General features: G+C 44.0%; 1 protein-coding gene and 1 pseudogene across 2 annotated transcripts in view; one reads left to right on the forward strand and one right to left on the reverse strand.

Annotated features, from left to right (window-relative positions):
* Window positions 1–4,904: 4,904 nt before the first annotated feature.
* On the reverse strand, window positions 4,905–9,166 carry LOC110567162 (small nuclear ribonucleoprotein-associated protein N-like; annotated as a pseudogene).
* RNF185 (ring finger protein 185) overlaps window positions 8,767–20,160 on the forward strand; it is a 43,669-nt gene continuing 32,275 nt past the window's right edge. Inside the window, exon 1 of one of the 2 annotated variants that reach the window (XM_012471346.2) lies at window positions 8,767–8,894. The gene's annotated coding sequence lies outside the window, so the exon portion shown is untranslated. Of the gene's footprint in view, window positions 8,895–9,046; window positions 9,318–20,160 lie in introns of those variants that run through there. The other variant, XM_012471347.3, reaches the window with a different exon arrangement.

Below are 20,160 nucleotides of genomic sequence, written 5' to 3' on the forward strand. Positions count from 1 at the left end.
TTTGAGACCTAGATTTTTTCTCACTTTCTCTGTGATCTTAGGCAAATTCTTTTGCCTCTTTGGGCCTCATTGGTAAAGTGGAGATAATAACACTTACGCCATGAGGATTAATGTGAGTGTAAGTAAAGTGCTTCAGTGACTGACACACAATAGCCTTTGACAAATGAGATCATTATTTAAGGAGAGCACTTGAGGGCAGAAGCCAGGGAAGATGACATTGTGACTGACCTGATGCTCAGTTCGTCAGGCTGTAGAACATGGGCTCCTTCCATGTCCCCAGATAACTCCAGTCTGCTAGTGGGGCTCTGAGAAGCCCAGGAGATCCTTCCCCATACCCTGGGTTCAACCCCTGGCTCCACTTCCCCTCCTGGGCAGCCTTGGGCAAGTCAGTTACTTTGGCTGAATCCTTGTTATATACTCTACTAATTGGGATGCTCATGCCTATTATTTTTTCTTCCTTTGAGTGCAGTGAAGATCATAGCAGGGAAGGAGCTCACTGAGGGGAAAACCTCACAGAAACTATAGGGAATTCCAGTAGAAACAAGTGGCAGAATGGGCTGTGAGAGTTCTCTCTAACTGGACAATGAAGCCCCAAAGGACCTTGGGGTATGGAATAGAATGATGCTGAGTGCAAGATTCACTCCTCTCCTGTTCCAACCCCACTCGACATCCTACCATGTCCTAACACTAGAGTTGTCAGATAAAAGAAATGCCTAGTTAAGGCCGGGCATGGTGGCTCATGCCTGTAATCCCAGCACTTTGGGAGGCCGAGGTGGGCGGATCATGAGGGCAGGAGTTTGAGACCAGCCTGGCCAACATGGTGAAACCCTGTCTCTACTAAAAATACAAAAAATGAGCCAGGCATGGTAGCGCACGCCTATAATCCCAGCTACTCAGGAGGCTGAAGCAGGAGAATTGCTTTAACCTGAGAGGCGGAGGTTGCAGTGAGCCTAGATCATGCCATTACACTCTAGTCTGGGCAACAGTTGGCAAGACTCCATCTCAAAAAAAAAGAAAAAAAAAGAAATGCCTAGTTAAATTTGAATTTCAGAAAACAACAAATAATTTTAATGTAAGTATATGCCAAAACATTGCAATTATTATTATTATTATTATTATTTGAGACAGAGTCTCATTCTGTCATCCAGGCTGGAGTGCAGTGGTGTGATCTTGGTTCACTGCAAACTCCGCTCCTGTGTTTAAGCGATTCTCCTGCCTCAGCCTCCCAAGTAGCTTGGATTACAGGCACCCGCCACCACACCTGGCTAATTTTTGTATTTTTAGTAGCAACAAGGTTTCACCATGTTGGCCAAGCTGGTCTTGAACTCCTGACCTCAGTCATCTGCCCACTCAGGTCTCCCAAAGTGCTGGGATTACAGGCGCCAGCCACTGCACCAGGCTGCAATTATTTTTTTAGTTATCTGAAATTCTAATTTAACCATGTGTCCTGTGTTTTTGTTTACTATATCTGGTAGCCCTACCCAGCAGGAGTGAAGTGAAGACACCCAGGGACTCTTCACCCAGTTTCATAGCGGAGGCCCTAGGAGGAGATCAGATTTGCCCAAAGCTCTGCGACACATCCAGTCTTTTGTTCTACACAGGGCCCCTTGGCTGAGGTTTAAACCTGGGCTGTTTGTGTTGGCTCTAACTCAGAGACCTTAGCTCACATCCCTTCCTTCCCTCTTGGGGCTGGCCTGGGCCTTGGGGCCCTTGAGAGTCTCTGGGACTAACTCACAAGATAGAATGAAGAGGGTGGGAGGACAGGGAGCATTAAAGGAGGATCAAGAGGCTCAGCAGGAGATCTAACTACAGAATTTGGCTCCTGGTAGACCAATAACGCCACTTTCATTCCTACAGCCAAAGACCCAAGTTCCCAAACAGTTTTATCTGTGAATGTACCCAAAGTCAATGGCAGAGGGGAAATGGAGCTAGGGCCAGTCTCTGAGCCTCCTGACACCCAGAGCTCTCCTTGCTGCTCTGGGGTCTGGAGAAGAGGATTAGGAGAGAGGCCCTCTCATGCCCGAGACCAGGGAGATGGAAAGAGGAAAAAGATAGAAAAGCAGCATGGGTCCTACCGGAAGCCCCTGGAGTTTGGTCCAGCCTCTGCTGTCATCTAGTGGACACCCCATGCCAGTGCCTCCTTGAGACACTCCTGAACCAGGCTGTCTTTACCCCTTTCCTGGTCCCTTGAGCCTACTGGCCTACTCCTTCTTGGCCAAGCCCTACCCCCTCTGATTTACTATATGACCCTAAACAAGCCCTTTTCTTCTCTGGTTCTCAATTTTACCTCTTGGAACAGGGGTTCTCCAAATGGTAGCAGGCCCAATCTTTCTAAAACACAAATGTAGCCAGGTCTCTCCACTGTCTGTATCTGTCTTCTGGCCCCTCTGGCCCTCATGTTGAAGCCTGGTGGGCCTGCAGGATCTGAGCCCAGCTGACCTCACCTACTCCCCACTTCTCTGTTCTAACCACACAGAACTACATTCATATCCTCAATTATCAGGCTCTCTAAGAGCCGTTGCACACGCGTTCCCTTTGCCTAAAATACTCTTCCCCGTCCTTTACCTGGCTTGTTCTTACTCATCCTTCAGATGTTGGCTTAGCCATCCTAAAACCACCTCTGCAAAAATCATAACTGAGGAAATCATTACAGTGAAAGAAATCAGACCTAATCGACTCCTTCTTGCTTCTAACCTTTAAGCTGTCCTTGCTGATTCCTGGGCGTAGGCCAAACTAACTTTGGGAAGGAATTCAGTTAATGATTTGACTCTGAAACAAAATTGATAATAGCCCTTTCCTGAAAAGACCCCTTTCTTGCCTTGTGGGGACCAGTCTGTTTTTGCAGAACTAACAAATTAGCTACAAGATTAGAAATTACGATTTAGGGAGTCATGCAGGCTCTGGCTCCAAGAGTCTGAGCCTCCCCAAACTGCTCCTGGGGATAACATCACTATTGTAAAACCTAAGATCAATGCTTGAGATATTTTGCAGACCCTGCACTGGATGGATCAGCTGATACCACCCAGACCGATAATCTGGCTCAACGAGTTCTGCCATCCTACCCAGGAACAGAAAACAGCAAGGAAAACTCACTTCAACCCCCTGTGAGTCCACCTTCAACCTGACCAATCAGCACTCCCCACTTCCCAAGCCCCTACAGCCAAATTATCTTTAAGAACTCATAAATCATCCCATGAAAACTGGACCAATAAAAAATAATGCAGACTTCGAATTTCACAATTTACACATATAAAGATACTTTTGTATTTTCATTTGTTTCTTATTTTCAAGATGTGCAAAGTCAATCTAAATGTATCTGTGTAGGGGAAATGGTTGCTAGTCGCTAAAAGAGTTTAATAAAGCACTTAAAGAAGTTCATAAACTCTGATCCTGAGGCCGGCTGTGATGGCTCATGCCTGTGATCCCAGCACTTTAGGAGGCCGAGGCAGGTGGAGACCTGAGGTTGAGAGTTCAAGACCAGCCTGGCCAACATGGAGAAACCCCATCTCTACTAAAAATACAAAGTTAGCAGGGCATGGTGGCACATGCTTGTAATCCTGGCTACTCGGGAGGCTGAGGCAGGAGAATCGCTTGAACCTGGGAGGTGGAGGTTGTGGTGAGCCGAGATCACACCATTACACTCTAGCCCAGGCAACAAGAGTGAAACTCCGTCCCAAAATTTAAAAAAAAAAAAACAAACTGGTCCCCAAATGCTCAGGGAGACTGATTTGAGTAACAATAAAACTCAGGTCTCCCACACAGCCTTCTTTGCTTGAATTACTCTTTCTCCATTCCAATTCCCCTGTCTTGATAAATTGGCTCTGTCTAGGCAGCAGGCAAGGTGAATTTGTTGGTGGGGGTGGGGGTTTAATCCCTTCCAGGAAGCCTCCGCCCCCCCACCCCAATGTCCCACACCTGGATGGGCGAACATCCCTTAATGTCTCCACTGAGGACTGGTTGCGTTTCAAGAGGGAATATGATCCTGGAAGAGGTCAGATATCAGGCCAGGGGGCTGATGGGTAGCCTGGGCCCAGGGTTCAAAATAACCTGATTTCTCATCCCACTCTGCCATGGTTAGATGGTAGGTATGACTATCAGCCAATGACTCCGCCTCTCCAAGCTTATTTTACAGATGAACAAATCAGACCATGTCTACACCCATACTGGCCAACAGCTACTGTTATTATTATTATTAGAGGAGTAAGGGCAAAGGGGGGGCAGAAGGAAGGTTAGGGCTAGTAAAATGAGAAGTCTTGGGAGCAAGCAGAGGAAGAAATCAGAAAATTTATGTTTTTAAAATTATTTCCCACCAGAATGGATTTTTTTTTTATTCAGCGCAATGTGTTGTAGGCGTCAAATAATATTAAATCTATGCTGGGTTCTGGCAGGATAAATGCCAACATCACCAACAGGGCTTCCAGGGACCGTAAGTGCCTTAGTGTGCTAAAGCAGAGAAGATATTACTTGATATATTTTTGAAGCTGAAGTGCTTCCAAGTTTGGTAGTTCCAATTCTGTTGCTTCTTGGGAACGTTTTTAATAACAAGAACATGAAGAAATAAACAGTGCTGGTTCCCTAATGTTAAAGTTTCAGGAATGTGGTTATTGCTTTCCAGAAAAGACCATGAGAATGACCTCACTTCTGACTAAGGAAAAGTTGAACTCTCTCAATTTTTCTGCTGTATGAACCCAACAAAAAGAGCAAAGAGGAATATAATCAGTGAGTTTATCTTAATGAAAGCTGATGGCTCCAATATCTTTTTTTCCCACAGTTTAATTGCTGTATGCATTTATTATTAGCTATGATTAATGCAGAGAGAGGGGACAAAAAGCTAACAAACACTCTACACAGTTTCCCAAGATGCATTGCAGGGAGAAAAGTGACTGAGATGGATCAGCAGTATCCTAGGGTCTTGGTGGATGCATTCCCGGGGAAGGTGGACTTCTAATTCCTGGTGAGGCGGATCTCATTCCTGGAGGGGGCGTGCTTATTGGCATCCCTCCAGCAAGGGGAAGCCCAGATGGTGGGCCCATGGGTGGTTTCATACCAGGTGGAGGGAATATAATACCTAGAGGTGGGGCTGCTCTGCCAACAAGTGGGGGTGGAGTCCCCCATCCTGGTAGGTACTGTGTTGGGGCTCCAGTAATGCTTTTCTCTGTGTAATGGTCCCCCAACTCCTGGGACAGGGCCTGCTAATCCAGTAGGAGCCTGGGGAATTGGTACACCAGCGGATACTCCTCTACCAGCTGTCCTAACAATGCTAGGGCCTCGTGTAGCTCCAGCAAGTGGTACCCGAGCAATGCCAGTTTCTTTGGGGGGGTAGCCCCCCCACAGTCATGGATACCAAGTTCTCCCATGCAGCAACACCAAACCCCAAACATGCTTTTCTTTGTGCTCTGGTTGTTTCACATTCTTTGGCTTGATCTTCCTGAACTCATCAAAATTGCAGAGATACAAATTCACATGCTTGTCAAATGCCTCAAAGGTGCCAATGAAGATTCCGCCTTCTTGCAGGATGTATTTCATTCTATAGTCAATGTGCTGCTGCAGTCTTGCTACTCTTATCCACAGTCATGATTGCTGTTCCACCAAATCCTGTGTCCACAGTTAAAACTTCGTGCTTCTTAAGATCTGGGAGAAGGCAACAGATAAAGGCATGGTGCAGGTTCTCTTAGAAACAATGCAAGCTGGGGGGCAGCATGAGCCACTGTGCCCGGCCAATAATTTTTCAAAAAGTATATTGAAAGCATTGGGTGAGGTGGCTCATGCCTGTAATCCCAACACTTTCGGGAGGCCAAACTGGGAGGATCCCTTGAGGTCAGGAGTTCAAGACCAGCTTGGGCAACAGTGAGACCCTGTCTCTACCAATATATATATATATTAGCTGAGTGTGTTGCATGCCTGCAGTCCCAGTTATTCAGGAGACTGAGGTGGGAGGATTGCTTGAGCCCAGGAGTTCGAGGCTGCAGTGAGTTAGGATGGTGTGCACTGCACTCCAGTCTAGGCCACAAGCTGAAACCACGTTTCTCTAAAAATAAAAAATAGATGATGGACTGATTGATAGATAGAGAAAGCTCGCTCTGTGCTGAACCTGTTCCATGTATCCTCATAATAACTTTTTGAGGTAGAAATAAATTGGAACACACCTGTGGTCAAACAAGTTTGTCACTTGTTATGGGGTAAGGGTGGGAGGACTTGAATCATGAAAAACAATGTGTCGGCAGGTGTGGTGGCTCACGCTTGTAATCTCAGCACTGTGGGAGCCCACGGCAGGAGGATCACTTGAGGTTAGGAGTTCAAGACCAGCCTGGCCAACATGGTGAAACCTCATCTCTACTAAAAATACAAAAATTAGCCCGGCGTGGTGCTGAGCACCTGTAATCCCAGCTACTTGGGAGGCTGAGGCAGGAGAGTTGCTTGAACCCGCAGGCGGAAGCTGCAGTGAGCTGATTGCGCCACTGCACTTCAGCCTGGGTGATACAGCAGGACTCCATCTCAAAAACAAACAAAACAAGGGGGCATCTCAGTAACAAAGTGTCACAAAGGACACATAGGATTTGGGCTTGCTTTAGGAGATTTGGAGGAGGATTTAAGGAAATGGGGCTTTGATCTGGATTGGATGCTGTCTATGAATGAATGCCTTGATAAATTTTATTTAGAAGGAGGGAAAAGTAGACTGAGGCTAAAGCTATAATCTCTATACGAGTCAAAATAAGGAAATGTTTGGCCATTTTTGTAGTTTGAACAATGTTCATATTTTGTCTGGGTTCAGATGTGATTAGAGGGGTTTTATTATTGTCTTGATCCATCATGGTCACATAGTGGCCTTGTTTGATGTCGATGTTCTGTGAAGTTTTTACGTGCAACAGGAGAACACACCAAGGTTTATCTGTGAGTGCCAGGCCATCTCCCGGATATCAGGGTCTGCCTTTCTCTTAGAGCCAGGTTTCAAATCCAGGTTTGTGTGACTGGAAACACCCCTTGTATTACTTCTTGGTCACAAGAACTTGAGAAGGTGGCTGGCAGACTAGAAATTTCATCTACGAGCTTATTTCATCTACATTTTTTTTTTCTGAGATGGAGTTTCACTCCTGTCGCCCAGGCTGGAGTGCAATGGCACAATCTTGGCTCACTGCAACCTCTGTCTCCTGGGTTCAAGTGACTCTCCAGCTTCAGCCTACCAAGTAACTGGGATTACAGGCACCCTGCCACTACGCCCAGCTGATTTTTGTATTTTTAGTAGAGACAAAGTTTCACCATGTTGGCCAGGCTGGTCTCTAACTCCTGACTTCAGGTGATCCACCCGCCTTGGTCTCCCAAAGTGCTGGTATTACAGGCGTGAGCCACCGCGCCTGCCCTTTACTGTGTTCACCTCCTACTCAGGCCCAGTCTTTAACAGTTCCTGGGATAACTGTAGGCACTTAATAAATGTTTGCTGAATGAATGAAGATGGCTGTCGAGAACTCCAGGGACTGCTTGGGTGAAAATCACAAGCTCCATCACCTACCAGTATGTGATTTGATACAATATGTATTAACAGCTAATCCACAGTCCACATTCAAATTTCATTATTTGTCCCAATATTGTCCATTACAACTACTCCACGACCACCACCACCCCAGTCTAGGGTCCTATTTAGAATCACACACCACATTTTGTTGTCATGCTTCTTTAGTCTCCTTTAAACTGGAACAGTTCCTCAGGTTTTCTGTTTTTCATGACAGTGAGTTATTTTGTAGAGTGTCCTTCATTTGGTGTTCTCTAGTGCTTCCTCATGAGATGTAGATGGTGTACTTTTGACAGAAATACCACAGAAGAGATGTGTCCTCAGTGCATCTTATTAGGAGGCCTTTGATCTGACCCATTAACTAGTGGTGTTAACTTTGATCACTTTGATCTGTTTGTTCTGCTAGGTTACACCTCTGTAACATCACCATTTTCCCTTTGTAATCAATGGGTAATTTATGGGAGACACTTTTAATGTTTTAAACATCCCGTTTCTCTAGTTTTACCACCATGTTTATTAGTTGGCATTCTACTAAAAGGAAGACTTTCCCTTCGTCCCTTAATATACTCACTTCTTTATGTCTGCAAAGACTCATGAATCACTATTTTATTCAATTAGTTATATTCTATTACTATTACTACATATTTTGATTCTGAAATTGCCCTGACTTAGCCAGTGGGATCTCCTTAAAGACAGTTCCTGTGTTCTTTGACACATTCCCATGATTCTTATTACCATCATCCTTATATTCTTGTGTAACAAGATGTTCCAAGTTTATCTGGTACTTTCCGGAATCAGTTTTTTCTTTTCTTTCCCCCCGGCTCTGTCGTCCAGGCTGGAGCACAGTGGCGCGATCTCGGCTTACTGCAACCTCCGCCTCTAGGTTTCAAGCGATTCTCCTGCCTCAGCCTCCCAAGTAGCTGGGATGACAGGTGTGCGCCACCACACCCGGCTAATTTTTGCATTTTTAGTGGAGACGGGGTTTCACCATGTTGGCCAGGCTGGTCTCGAACTCCCGACCTCAAATGATCCACCCGCCTCCACCTCCCAAAGTGCTGGGATTACAGGTGTGAGCCACCGCGCCCGGCCGGAATCAATTTTTCCTTTTGAGAGCCCGGAACTCAAGCTCTTTAAAAAGCTGCCAAGGAGCTCCAAGATTCCTCCGCTTCCTGCCCGCAAGCGGAACCTTACAGCTTCGGACCTGGGCATCAATCTCTTCCGGTTGGGGCCGGAAGTTCCTCCGAAAGGGGCGGCTCCGCGTCAGGTGACTGGAGTCCGCGTAGGAGGGATCGGAGGTCCTACTCAACAATTGGGCAGTAGGACTGGCCGTTTAGCCGACTAAGTGATAGACCGGGCGGCCCCCACGGTGTTAACTGCGCGGAAGCAGGTATGTGAGGGGCTGCGGTTAGGGCGGGAGCCGCCGCGGTTTACGGACGGGGGCCGGGAGACCCGGGTCCGCCTTCCCAGGACACATGGGCTTCAACACCTGAGCCCAGGGGCCCAGAGACAGTAAGACCAGCCGTGTCTCCGCCCCCGAAAAGAGGACGAGCTGGCGTTGTGGTTCTCCGCCCCATGATTACAAATTGGGGAAACTGAGGCCTTGAGAAAGAGAAGGGCTCCCACAAGTTCTCCTTTCGAGGCACGGGCACTGATTCCCATTCTATCGCCCCTGCGAGTCCGCCTCTATCATCTAGGAGTGCATTTCACGAGTTTGCCCTGAGTGGAGAAGCAGAGGCCCGGGAGCGCGATGAACAGAGTTGGACTGAGAGTAAAAGACCTGGATTCGAGATTTCGCCTCCGACAGACAATTGTGCGTTCTGGGCCAAATCTCTTCCCTGTGCTGGGCCTTAGTTTCCTTGTGTCTAAAACGGGGCACTGTTTCTCAAAATATGGTTCTTACACCATCTGCTTTGAAATTCTCTGAGATGCCGGCTTTACATTAAGGTGCAGGACTCAATTCAGACATCTGATTTAAAATCTGAGTAGGAACCTGAGAAACTGCTTTTTGAGCTTATGCCTAGGGAGGTCGTGTCTATACTGATGTTCGAAGTGCATTGATTTTAAGTGCTTTCCTGCTGTGAGCACTAGATATCCATTCTTCCCTTTGAGGCAGCTGGTGCCAGTTTAGGAACTTTGAAAGAACTTATTTCAGTAAAGAGAGCACTGGAAGGGAATTAACTTTTTAAAATTTGAAAATATTGTTATGGCAAAGAGGGCTTCCACTTCATTTTTGGGGCTAAAAGAGGCAGAACTGGGACTAACAGGTGAATTCTACAGGAAGACAAAATTTTTGCTTAATAGAAGAACTTAAATGAAAGAATCATCAGAGGTGACCAGCGATGGAGTGAACGGATTGCCTTTGTGCCTCCTTTAGAGGGAGTTATATAGGTAGTAGATGAAGGTCCTTTCCAACTTGAAAGTCTGTGATTCTAAGGAGTTATTCTGCATCTTTCTGGTGCTGACTCTGCTCTCAGGACAAATGTGACTTTTTCTTCTCTCTTTTCTTGACACTTCCATCACTTTGGCCTACATCTCCTGTAAATAAGGCCAATGCATCTGACCTTATGTAATCTCTTCCTGGTTGTCCTGTGCACCAACCTTCTTTTCAAGGACTTTGGAATGACCCAATATCTGATAGAGGTACCTTAAATGTTTGTTGAATGAATAAGTAAACTGGGTCACACCCCATGGGTTAGTAGCTTTTTTCTAAGAACAACTTGAAAATGCCCCTGAAGATTTTGTGTTTGACCAGGAGAAGCCAGTGAACTCTTTGAATCACAGAATTGAGGAGTCTCAGTTGAAAGGACCCCTTGAGGCCATTCAGAACAGCCTTCTCCTCCCTGGAACATAATCCCCTCTTGAATCCTTTCTTCAGCAATATGTGTATAGATGTGAGAGAACTTTTGCAGTCTGTAGGCTAGCTTTCCATCCATCAAATAAAACCAGTCCTCTTATAGACTTGACTTGCCAGTTCACACACACCACCAGTCCCAGCTAATTTTTTTGTATTTTCACCATGTTGGCCAGGCTGGTCTCGAACTCCTGACCTCAAGTGATCTGCCTGCCTCAGCCTCCCAAAGTGCTAGGATTACAGGTGTGAGTCACCATGCCTGGCCTCTAGCATAGCTTTAGTTTTCTAATCAAATATCATTATTTCCTTATTTTATGCATTACAGAGCTCTACCTAAATCACTTTTTCAACACCTGTTAGAATGCTTAGGAATGTTTATGTTGTCTTAGGGAGCAGAAGCTCCATATTATGACCCAGTTCTGCCGACTTGCTCCCCCACCCCCACAAAAAAAAGGTTAGGGTTGAGCCAAAACTTTCTGCCTGTGTTTATTGACTTGCTTGTGTTTCCCAAGATTTAAAAAAAAAAAAAAAGTTGCAAAATGCTTATTCAGATGTTATCCAGGTGCTGAGTAAAATGATCTTAATTTGTTGGAGTTTTTAGAACTTCTCAATCTAAAAATTTCTATTTTTTTTAAATTGCATTTTAGGTTTTGGGGTACATGTGAAGAACATGCAATATTGTTGCATAGGTACACATATGGCAGTGTGATTTGCTGCCTTCCTCCCCATCACCTATATCTGGCATTTCTCCCCATGCTATCTCTCCCCAACTCCCCACCCCCCTAAAAATTTCCTTTTAAAGAAGTATCTGAATTGGCATTCTCATAAGTGTGTTCTTCAGGCCACTGGTCTGAAGAAATGGCTCTGAGAAAAGGATTTGCTGCCAGTAATAAGTTTGAGAAAGCTACACGCCATTATCCTTTCTTGGAGCATCTCAATATGTAATACCACATTAAAAGCACTGAGAGGTCCTGCAATAAGGAAATATGCTTTATAAGCCAAGATAATAACGTTTCATTTGTTAAATCTACTTGATGTAAAATCTTTTTTTTTTTTTTTTTTTTAATTGAAGTACACATTAGCAAATTCTGACCTAGAGTGGGGTTGTGCATACTATATATAGCCTGCGAACCAAACCTGGACCTACTGCTTGTTTACGTGGCCTGTGAGCTAAGAATGCTTTCTACCTTTTTAAATGATGGGAAATAAAAAAAGAATAATATTTCATAGATGAGAATTACAGGAAAATAAAATTTCAATGTTCATTTCAGCCACACCCATTTATTTATATTTATACATGTATATTTATATATTGTCTTTGGGTGCTTTAATGCTACTCAGTGGTGTTGAGTAGTAGTTGCCATAAAACCAAATAGTTCACAGAGTCTAAAGTATTTACTGTATGGCCCTTTACAAATAAAAGTTGCCAATCCCTGACCTGCAACATGTACATTTTTTGTTTGTTTGAGACAGTGGCTCGCTCTGTTGGCCAGGCTGGCGTGCAGTGGCACAAACATAGCCTACTGTAAGCCTTGACCTCCTGGGCTCAAGCCTTCTTCCCACCTTAGCTGGGAACTAGGGGCACGCACCACCACACCCAGATAACTTTTACATTTTTTGTAGAAACAAGCTCTCACTATGTTTCAAGGCTGGTCTTGAACCCTTGAGCTCAAGCGATTCTCCTGCATCATCCTCTCAAGGTGCTAGGATTACAGGTGTCAGCAACCACTCCTAGCCATATATTGTTTTTTAACTTTTTTTGGTTTTGTTTTGTTTTTTTTTTGGAGACGGAGTTTCGCTCTTGTTACCCAGGCTGGAGTGCAATGGCGCGATCTCGGCTCACCGCAACCTCCGCCTCCTGGGTTCAGGCAATTCTCCTGCCTCAGCTTCCTGAGTAGCTGGGATTACAGGCATGCACCACCATACCCAGATAATTTTTTTATGTTTAGTAGAGATGGATTTCACCATGTTGGCCAGGCTGATCTCAAACTCCTGACCTCAGGTGATCCACCTGCCTTGGCCTCCCAAAGTACTGGGATTACAGCCGTGAGCCACCGTGACTGGCCTTTTTATTTTAAAATAATTTTAACCTTATACAAAACTTGCAAAAATAATACACAAACTTTCTGTATATCTGTCATCTAACTTCACCTAATATCAAAACTGTACATAATTATATCAAAATTATAGAACTTTAACACTAATACAATATTGTTAGCTAATCTAGAGACTTTATTTAAATTTTGCCATTTGTCCCACTATATACTTTTTCTGTTCCAGGACCTAATCCTGGATCCCACATCACATTTAGTTGTCAAGTCTCCCTGGTCTCATCAGACGTCTGGGACAGTTCCTCATTCTCCTTTTTTTTTGAGACAGAATCTCACTCTGTCACACAGGCTGGAGTACAATGACACAATCTCAGCTCACTGCAACCTCCCCCTCCCAGGTTCAAGTGATTCTCCTGCCTCAGCCTCCCGAATAGCTACAATTACAGGTGTATGCCACCATGCCCAGCTAATTTTTTTTGTGTGTGTGTATTTTTAGTAGCAACAGGGTTTTGCCATGTTGGCCAGGCTAGTTTCGAACTCCTGACCTTAAATAATCCACCTGCCTCGGCCTCCCAAAATGCTGGGATTACATGTGTGAGCCACTGCATCTGGCCTCTTTCTTTTTTTTGTCTTTCATGAGTATAAATTTTTGAAGAAGACTGGCCAGTTATTTTGTAGAATATCTCAATTTTTATTGAGATATAATTCACATACCATAAAATTTACCATTCTGTTTTTTATTTTTTTGTTATTTATGTTTTTGAGACAGAGTCTCACTCTGTTGCCCAAGCTGGAGTGCAATGACACAATCACTGTGTCCTTAACCTCCCAGGTTCAAGTGATCCTCCTGCCTCAGCCTCCAAAATAGCTAGACCACAGGCATATGCCACTACACCCAGCTAATTTTTAAAATTTTTTTGTAGAGACTGGATCTCACTGTGTTGCTCAGGCCAGTCTCAAACTCGTGGGCTCAAGCAATCCACTCACCTGAGCCTCCCAAAGTGCTGGGATTATAGGCGTAAGTCTCTGTGCCCAGCCAAATTCACCATTTTAAAGTGCACAGTTCAGTAGTTTTTTAGTATATTCACACCATTTTACGACCACCACTAATTCTAGAACATCTCATTACCCCCAAAAGAGTTAGCAGTCACTATTCTCTCTTCTTCCTATCTCCTGGCAACCACTAATCTCCTTTCTGTCTCTGGATTTGCCTATTCTGGATATTTAATAGAAATGGAATAATATAATATATGGTCTTCTATGTCTGGCTTCTTTTGTTAAGCATCAGGTTTTCAGTATTCATCAATGTTGTAGCATGTATCAGTACTTCATTTATATTGTGTAGTAATGTTTCATTGTAGGGATATACCACATATTGTTTATCCATCAGTTTATTCATCAATTGATTGACATTTAGGTTGTTTCTACCATTTGGTAATTATGAACATTTATTTACTGGGTTTTTTTTTTAAGCGGAGTCTCGCTGTTACCCAGGCTGGAGTGTGGTGGCGCAATCTCAGGTCACCTCAGCCTCCTGGGCTCAGGCGATTCTCCTGCCTCAGCCTCCTGAGTAGCTGGGATTACAGGCATGTGCCACCATGCCTGGCTAATTTGGTATTTTTAGTAGAGATGGGGTTTCACCATGTTGACCAGGCTGGTCTCAAACTCCTGACCTCAAGTGATACACCCACCTTGGCCTCCCAACATGCTGGGATTACAGGCATGAGCCACCACACCTAGCCTGATTTACAGGTTTTTGTTGGAACTTATTTTTAGTTCTCTTGGATGTATACCTAGGAGTGAAATTGCTAGGTCATATGGCAACTCTGTGTTTAACTTTCTGAGGAACTGCCAAACTGTTTTCCATAGTGGCTGCACCATTTTACATTCGCACTTTTTTTTTTTTTTTTTTAAGACAGAGTCTCACTCTGTCGCTCAGGCTGGAGTGCAGTGGCACAGTCTTGGTTCACTGCAGCTTCTACCTCCTGGGTTCAAGCAATTCTCATGCCTCAGCCTCCTGAGTGGCTGGGATTACAGGCATGTGCCACCACACCTGGCTAATTTTTGTATTTTTAGTAGAGATGGGGTGTCACCATATTGACCAGGCTGGTCTTGAACTCCCAACCTCAGGGGATCCACCTGCCTCGGCTTCCCAAAGTGCTGGGATTATAGGTGGGCCACCACACCCAGCCTGCATTTGCACTAAAATTTATGGGGGTTCCAGTTTCTCTGCATCCACAACAACACTTGTTGTTGCCCACTAAAAAAATTATATCTCTTCTGGTGAGTGTGAAGTGATATCTCATTGTGGTTTTGATTTGCATTTCCTTAATGGCCAGTGATGATGATGATGATGTTCTTATTGGCCATCTGCATATCTTATTTGGAGAAATGTCTATTTAGATCTTTTGCCCATTTTGTAATTAAGTTATTTGTTATCATATGCAGTTTTGAATGCAGGTATTCAAAGAGTTTGCAGATTCCTTGAAATAACTCAGTGATCTGACCTGCAAATGCTGAGGCAATGCCCCTATCTCTGTAATCTGAATGTAGTTGGATTTGGACATACTGAAGCACAGAGCAAATTTCCATTTGAGGCTACTGACCATGCAGAGCTTGACCAACCCCAGCCACTCTGGCCATGTGGAGTTGGAGTGGCCATGGTCAAGTGAAAGGAAGGGTACAATTTGTGTCCAGAAATGAGGTTGTCATCCAAGATATGATAAGACCAGTCAGGGAGCTTTCATTTTGGGCACTACTCTGATATATGTCTGGTTATAGGCAGGGAGTAGAGCAGTCAGTGGTGGTTTTGAATGCTCAGGACTAGCTGCTTATAGCTACAGAACTGTGGTGCACCCAGGCCTATCTTGACCCTACAGCATTTGGATGTAACCAGACCATCTTGGACATGTACCTTAAAACAAACAAAAATTTCGGTAATGTAAATTGTGAAAGTAATATGTGCTTATTTTATTACTATTATTATTTAGAGATGGAGTCTCGCTCTGTTGCCCAGGCTGGAGTGCAGTGGCGCAATCTTGACTCACTGCAGCCTCCATCTTGCAAATTCAAGCGATTCTCATGCCTCAGTTCCTGAGTAACTGGAATTACAGGCACGTGCCACCATGCCTGACTAATTTTTGTATTTTTAGTAGAGATGGGGCTTCACGATGTTGGCCAGGCTGGTCTCAAACTCCTGACCTCAAGCGATCTGCCCGCCTTCGCCTCCCAAAGTACTGGGATTATAGGCATGAGCCACCATGCCCGCCCAATGTGCTCATTTTAGACATTTTGGAAAATAAAAAAAAACTCCCTCTCTCCATGCTAATCATCCCTAGCTTTAGTATCTAGAGAACCTTTGTTGCAGTTGCTGTATTTCCTTCCTGCTTCCCACCATGGGGCATATTTTTAATAGTTGGAATCACTCACTGTACACAGTTCCATATCTTGCTTTTTCTTATTAACATTTTAAAACTGAAGAAAAAAAATTTTAATGTTAATGTCTCCATGTTTTTGCCAGCCTCTTCTATAAGCATTACTTCTGATGGCCTGCATAGATTTCCATTTCCTTAACTATTCATTTATTCAGTAAGTCTTACTATATAGACGTAATGTGTATAATAAACACTTGGTATGTTCTTAGTGGGTTAGAAATGTAGTTTTGATTTTTTTTTTTTTTTTTGAGATGGAGTTTTGCTCTTGTTACCCAGTCTGGAGTGCAATGGCGCGATCTCGGCTCGCCGCAACCTCCGCCTCCTGGGTTCAGGCAATTCTCCTGCCTCAGCCTCCTGAGTAGCTGGGATTACAGGCACGAGCCACCATGCCCAGCTAATTTTTTTGTATTTTTAGTAGAGATGGGGTTTCACCATGTTGACCAGGATGGTCTCGATCTCTTGACCTCGTGATCCACCCGCCTCAGCCTCCCAAAGTGCTGGGATTACAGGCGTGGGCCACTGCGCCCGGTCAGTTTTGATTTTTTAAAATAAGGAGCATAGATTTTCTTAAAAATTTTTTATTGTGGTAAGATATGCATACCATAATATTTACTGTTTTAACTAATTTTATTTATTTAATTTTTTTTTTTTTTTGAGATAGGGTTTCACTCTATGACCTAGGCTGAAATATAGTGGCCTAATCACAGCTCACTGCAGCCTCGACCTAAGCTCAAGCAGTCATCTTGCCTCAGCCTCCTGGAGTGCTGGGATTACAGCAATTAGTCATTGTTCCTGCTCCATTTTAACTATTTTTAAATGTACAATTCAGTGGCATTAAGTAAATTTACAGTGTTGTATAACCATCACCACTATTTCCGAAACTTTTTCAGCGTCCCAAACAGAAACTCTACCCATGAAGCAATAACTCCTCACTCTCCCCTCTCCTCTAGCTCCTAGTAACCTCTGATCTACTTTCTATCTCTATGAATTTGCCTATTCTAGATATTTCTAATAAGACTCTAATAAGAACATCACACAATATATGACCTTTTATGGAAATGTAGGGTTTCCCCCGCTTTTTATTTTTTTTTGAGACAGAGTCTCACTCCGTCGTTACCCAGGCTGAGTACATTGCAGTGGTATCATCTCAGCTTACATCAACCCCTGCCTCCTGGGTTCAAGCAATTCTTGTGCCTCAGCTGGAATTACAGGTGCTCATCATCACACCTGGCTTATTTTTGTATTTTTAGTGGAGATGGGGTTTTGCCCTTTGCCCAGGCTGGTCTCAAACTCCTGACCTCAAGTGACCTGCCGGCCTTGGCCTTCCAAAGTGCTGGGATTACAGGGATGAGCCACCGTGCCTGGCTCCAGTTTTTTTTTAATTGCAGTGAAATTCATATAAAATTTACCATCTTAACCATTTTTTCAGTGTACAGGTCAGTGGTATTATGATACTGTTCTAGAAACATCACCACCATCTACCTCCAGAACTATTTTCATTTTGCAAAAGTGAAACTCTGTGTCCATTAAACAATAACCCCCTATTTCTTCTTCCCCTAGCCACTGCCAGTCACTATTCCACTTTCTGTCTCTATGATTTTGTTTACTCTAGGTACCTCATATAAGTAGAATCATACAGTATTTGTCCATTTTTTTTTCTTTTTAAAGATGAGGTCTAACCATGTGGCCCATGTCAGACTTTTGGGTTTAAGTAATCTTTCTGCCTCAGTCTCCCAAGTAGCTGGGGTTACATGTGGGCACCACTGCACCCAGCTGAGTATTTGTCTTCTTGTGACTGACTTATTTCACTTAACATGATGTTCTTGAGGTTCATTTATGTTGTAGCATATGTCAGAATTTTTCTTCCTTTTTAAGATAAAATGATATTCCATTGTATGTGTTTTGCTTATCCGTTCATCTGTTGATGCACACTTGGATTGCTTCCAATGTTTCAGCTATTGTGAATACTGCTGCTGTGAATATCGATGTACAGAATCTCTTTGCGACCTTGCTTTCAGTTATTTGGATACATACCTAGAGGTAGAATTGCTGGATCATATGGTAGTTCTATTTTTAATTTTTTTGAGGAACCTCTGTGCTGTTTTCCACAGCAGCTGTACCATTTTACATTCCCACCAACAGAGCACAAGGGTTCCATTTCTCTACATCCTTGACAAAACTTGTTATTTTATGGTTTTTAAAAATAGTAGTCCTTCTAATGGTATCTTATTGTGCTTTTGATTTCCTTTTCCCAATTTTTTTTTTTTTTTTTTAAAGATGTAGTCTCGCTCTGTCGCCTAGGCTGGAGTGCAGTGGCATGATCTCAGCTCACTGCAGCCTCCACCTCCTGGGTTCAAGCGATTCTCTGGCCTCAGCCTCCCGAGTAGCTGGGACTATAGGCATATGCCACCACGCCCAGCTAATTTTTGTATTTTTAGTGGAGATGGGGTTTCACTGTGTTAGCCAGAATGGTCTTGATCTCCTGACCTTGTGATCCACTCACCTTGGTCTCCCACAGTTCTGGGATTACAGACGTGAGCCACCGCACTCAGCCTCTTTTCCCTAATGATGAATGATGTTGAGCACCTTCTGTGTGTTTGTTGGACATTTGTATATCTTCTTTGAAGAAATGTCTTCAAGTCCTTTGCCACCCTCCCCCCCACTTTTTTTTTTTTTTTTTTTTTTTTTGAGACAGAGTTTCTCTTTCTTTCTCTCTTTCTCTTGCCCAGGCTGGAGTGCAGTGGTGTGATCTGGGCTCACTGCAACCTCCATCTCCTGGGTTCAAACAATTCTCCTTCCTCAGCCTCCTGCGTAGCTGGGTACAGGTGTGTGCCACCACACCCAGCTAATTTCTTTGTATTTTTAGTAGTGACAGGATTTCACCATGTTGCCCAGGCTGGTCTCAAACTCCTAACGTCAAGTGATCGGCCCACCTCAGCCTCCCAAAGTGCTGGAATTATAGGCCTGAGCCACAACACCTGGCCCCACTTTTGAATTAGGTTGTTTTGTTGTTAAGTTTTAGGAGTTCTCTATGTATTCTGGATATGAATTCCTTTTCAAATATATGATTTGCAAATATTTTCTCCCATTCTGTGAATTGCCATTTTACTCTATTGGTAGCATCTTTTTATACACAAAATTTTTCAATTTTTATGAGATCCAATTTGTCTATTTTTTTTGTTACCTGTACTTTTGTTGTCATTCCAAGAAATCATTGCCAGAAATAAGCTTTTGAAGTCATGACCAAGTGACTCCTGGTTTAAAATTTTCAGAGGTGGCCCTAATTGCTGCCTGGTTATCATACCCTATTTCTCTCTTTTTAATTTTTATTTTTCTAAAGACAGGGTCTCTCTGTCACCCAGGCTGGAGTGCAGTGTTGTGATCTTGGCTCACTGCAACCTCCGCCTCCCGGACTCAAGTAATCCTCCCACCTTTGACTCTTGAGTAGTTGGGACCACAGGCATGTGCCACTGCTCTTGGCTAATTTTTGTATTTTTTGTAGAGATGGGGTTTTGCCATGTTACCCAGGCTGGTCTCAAACTCCTGGGCTCAAGTGATCTCACCTGCCTCAGCCTTCCAACGTGCTGGGATTACAGGCGTAAGCCACAGTGCCTGGCCTTCAAACCCTACTTCTCTACTCTACGTCTGCTGTAGATAACATGGGTCCATCTCTTTATTTCATTGGTCGTTGGAAATGAAGCACCTGAGTGTTGGATCCTTGTCTTCCAGCTGGCCTTGGGACGTGCAGAGATTAGAAGCAGCACTTCTATGTTCTTTGAGCCAGATCGTGTCTGCTTCTGTGGAAATGGCCTAGGGGACTAACTGGCCATTCTGTCCTGGGTCCAGTTGTCAGGTTAATTCCTATGACAGTTTCTATAGCACCTGATTCTTTGATATTCACGCTCTGAATTGCTCCTCAGAAGTACTTGTGATGAAACAATGATGTGGTTTTTATTTTTTATTTTTATTTTTTTAGTTTATTGAGGCAGAGTGTCACTCTGTCACCCAAACTAAAGTGCAGTAGCGTGATCTCGGCTCACTGCAACCTCCACCTCCTAGGTTCAAGTGATTCCCATGTCTCAGCCTCCCAAGTAGATGGGATTACAGACATGTGCCACCACACCCAGCTAATTTTTGTATTTTTTTATAGAGACAGGGTTTCACCATGTTGGCCAAGCTGGTTTCGAACTCCTGACCTCAGATGATCCACCCACTTCGGCCTCCCACATTGCTGGGATTACAGGCGTGGACTACCACGCCTGGCCAGGGTTTTTTGTAGGGGTTTTTGTTTTGTTTTGTTTTTTGTTTTCGAGACTG

Source organism: Aotus nancymaae, unplaced genomic scaffold, assembly GCF_030222135.1.
Source record: "Aotus nancymaae isolate 86718 unplaced genomic scaffold, 86718_ANA_hifiasm-v0.15.2.pri h1tg000076l, whole genome shotgun sequence".
Lineage (NCBI taxonomy): Eukaryota > Metazoa > Chordata > Mammalia > Primates > Aotidae > Aotus > Aotus nancymaae.